The sequence below is a fragment of the Papio anubis genome, chromosome 5, assembly GCF_008728515.1.
Source record: "Papio anubis isolate 15944 chromosome 5, Panubis1.0, whole genome shotgun sequence".
Taxonomy (NCBI): domain Eukaryota; kingdom Metazoa; phylum Chordata; class Mammalia; order Primates; family Cercopithecidae; genus Papio; species Papio anubis.
Window position 1 is genome coordinate 108,616,534 of NC_044980.1, and position 3,590 is coordinate 108,620,123.

Consider the following 3,590-nt stretch of genomic DNA (forward strand, 5'->3'; position numbering starts at 1 on the left):
GGCAACAGAGCAATAATCTGTTTCGAGAGAAATAAAGAGTTCACAAGAGCAACTAAGCCTGCTTACAAGTTGACTCTAAAAACATGATTGTCCAGTGGAATTAAAAGTCCAGAATCAGTTTCCCTTGCCATTCAGTGTGAATGTCCAAAGACATACCAATTCAAAATTTACCCCCTCAATCTCTTATCTTGTTCAGTTTTCAGAGAGAGATTCTCCATCTTGGATACTGTGATTCTTTCAGCAGCCATAGCTTAAGCTGTTCCATACCAGAATTAGTGTGGTTCTTAAGACATAGTATTACTTCATGCTAAATCTTTCATGAGTCACCCTTGGAAAAAGTTCAGAGTTAATTAGTAGTACTATAAGAGTATAAGAGCACTGGTCCCACATTTACCAAATTTAGAAAATTACTCCATCCCCAGTCCTCAGGGCAGTCATCCCAGAACAAAATTATGTTCTCCCAACTCAGTACTTAGTCTAAACCAAAGACAGTGGGCAAAGACCGCAGCAGAGATTCAGCAGCATTGAGAGGAAGGGGATACCTTCTTGGTTTGAGCTGCACCAGTATGCCAGAGTTTATGCCACTTGTCCATAGGCCATGATCTGGGAGCTTAACAATAACTGGGAAATAGCTCTTGGCAAGAGTTTATTTTTGGAACCATGAATTTTCCAGATGGGGAGAGAAATATTCCTATGCATACTGTCGCCTCTCAGAAAAGAGCATTTAAGATACTGCTGCTTTGAGCAAAGTCCAGAGAACTGACCTAAGGGCATTCCCAGTCTTATTTGAGGTGCCTTTCTTTCCCATCCAGTATATTCAAAACTTCCTAAGTTGTTCTTTGTCCTTTGAATCCTGTGTTTCTAGTGTTCAAAGATATTTTTAAAAGAAGCAAAATCATGAGTCTCATATAGATAGAAAATGAGCACATGTTCAAGGTATTATTTAACTCATGAATTACATGGAGAAACCAGGCAACTGGTTCAAAGGAGAAGTCATAGAAGTACAAATTTTTATGGACTAAGAAATGTTGATATGAATGCTCATTTGGATGCAAAACAGGCTTCTGCATGGGCATGGGGTGGTGAGAGGATGAGGGAGTATTGTTCCTCCACCAGAAAAAATTTCACTTCAGAAACATTTCAAAATACAAAGAAAGTAATTATTTTGATTGGTATCAGTTATTTTCCTACTTAGAGTTAGAAAATAGCTCCCACAGAATAGAAATTAGATAACCATGAAGGGTGTATTGTGCTAGTCTAGATGTGACATAAGTTTCATAGTTTTCCATTGGAGCACATGTCTTCCTTCACTAGCACCCCAATATTGAAATGAACGTAGGCATCGCCAAGTTACAAGTATTCATATTCTTTTCTGATCTGGATTTTTCTGTCTTTGCTCATAGAGGCTGTTTCTACTACCTCTTACTGCCAGGTCAATAGTCCTAAGAACTCTGCATCCTAATCTGGGACATCTTGAGATCACACAATGAGGAGTGATCCTTGAATCTGTGTACAAATCCTGTGAATTTAAGGTTAGTTCCTTCAGAGCTCACTCTTTGGTCCTGGATGCAGAATGAAATTGGAGCAGCTCATCTAGTGCTCCTTCCCAGGGTCTGGCACTCTTAATTGAAACTCCTGCAACACACACACACACACACACACACACACACACACACACACACCCTTCAGCTGCATAGCATTTTAAAAGTAGCAAAAGTATGCTGCTTTAAAAGTATGTCCAACGACTTTCCCCCACCCCCTTAAAAATGGACTACTGCCTTAGATTTTTCAGTATTAAGCCCTTTGAGGCCCACTAGAATCTGTCCAGAAGCCCAAGAGGCCAGAGCACGTATGCCTGTGTAATCCAAGGACAAGCAGCAGCCAGCTCAGCAAAGCCCCTACTGGGGGACAGTAGCTTTGAGGACAAGAAGGCCAGTATCTGCTTGCTCGCCAGCCCCCTCATGGCCATCTTCTGAAGGCAACTGTGGACCCCATGCATTTGTCGGATCTGTCTTCATAAAGATAGCTATTGACCTGTAGATAAGGCTTTCATAAACAGCAGTAATCAGCAAGTTCAAAATACCACATAGCCCAAGGGATAGAGCCTCTGACCTAGGCTGCAACAGTGCAAAGCTAACTGCACAGCTGTTCAGACTGACTGCATCAAACCGCAAAAGTCACCAAGACAATAAAAAGGGCTGTCCATTAAGCATGTCACACCATCAGCTGTGATATATCTCAATTAGAAAGCAGTTAAAAATGAAAGAGAAAAATGTGAGTCTTAGAATCAATTAAGTATAGCAGTAATAGTAACAATAGCCAAAATGTGAATATAGTTACTATGTGCCAGGCACTGTTTAAACCTTTACTTGTATTGCCTCATTTAATTCTCACAACAGCTTTATGAAAGCAGGCATTATTAATAGAATCCTCATCTGACAGAAAAAAAATGGGAGTGAGATTAGAAATTAGTCCAGGGCCACCTAGGTATTAGATAGTGGAGCCAGTCAGTCTGAGTATGAATGTCTACACTTACATTCTTGTAGCTCATTTGGAAAGTATAGAAATATAGAGAGAAGCAGGAGGAAAAGCCATTTGTCATCTTATCACTGAAAGACAACATCAAACCTTTGACACTGTTCCTCCCAGTAAAAAAAAAAAAAAAATTCTTTATTATTTTTATTTTTTATGTTTTTGTTTGTTTGTTTGTTTGTTTTGAGATGGAGTTTCCCTCTTGTTGCCCAAGCTGAAGTACAATGGTGCGATCTCAGCTCACTGCAACCTCTGCCTCCTGGGTTCAAGTAATCCTCCTGGCTCTGCCTCCTGAGTAACTGGGACTACAAACACACTGCACCACACTCAGCTAATATTTTGTATAATTTTTGTAGAGACGGGGTTTCACCCATGTTGCCCAGGCTGGTCTCAAACTCCTGAACTCAAGCGATCCTCCCACGTTGGCTTTCCAAAGTGTTGGGATTACAGGCATCATCCACCACACCCAGCCTTGATCTACTTTTTGTTGCAACCATCCTATACCCCAAAAGGGATGCACCATTCCTGGAGGTACTACAATACCAGGTCAACAGGTGGAATGGGGCAAGTTCCTAGTCCATCTCCTAACTCCAAAAATCCATTCAATATATTATCCTCCCATAGAGGATGTATCAGATATTAAACTGATATAAATAGATACTACACTTGCTCTTACCCAGAAGGCCGAGAAGTGGTAAAAATAAATTTTCTATGAGACTTTTAATAATCAATGTTTTTGAAGTGATTGTTTTTAAAGGAACCAAATAGAACTATTAATAATTATCACCCCATCCACACTCCAGAACAGCCCTACAATGGGTCCTTTGAACTCCAAGACTGTTGGGAATCCCAGTCAGTTCTTTCCGTGTTTGTCTCTTTATGGGGTTAATCCAAGCCATCCCATGGTTTGCAACATTTCCACATGCTGCTAAAGAAGGCCATGCAGTAGTAGTGTGTTTCTTGTGTGCCTGTCTTAGACTCTGAGCACTGTAACATGATCCCACTGAATTCTTGCAGTAAATGATCCCAGACCCCTTGAGACACCATATGGCAAGCAA

At 40.7% G+C, this 3,590-nt stretch overlaps 1 non-coding gene across 1 annotated transcript; it reads right to left on the reverse strand.

The window, feature by feature from the left end:
- Positions 1–3,041: 3,041 nt before the first annotated feature.
- LOC116275188 lies at positions 3,042–3,228 on the reverse strand. The gene has a single exon (XR_004184141.1). It is a non-coding gene; the product is annotated as a U2 spliceosomal RNA (small nuclear RNA).
- Between the last annotated feature and the right edge of the window lie 362 nt (positions 3,229–3,590).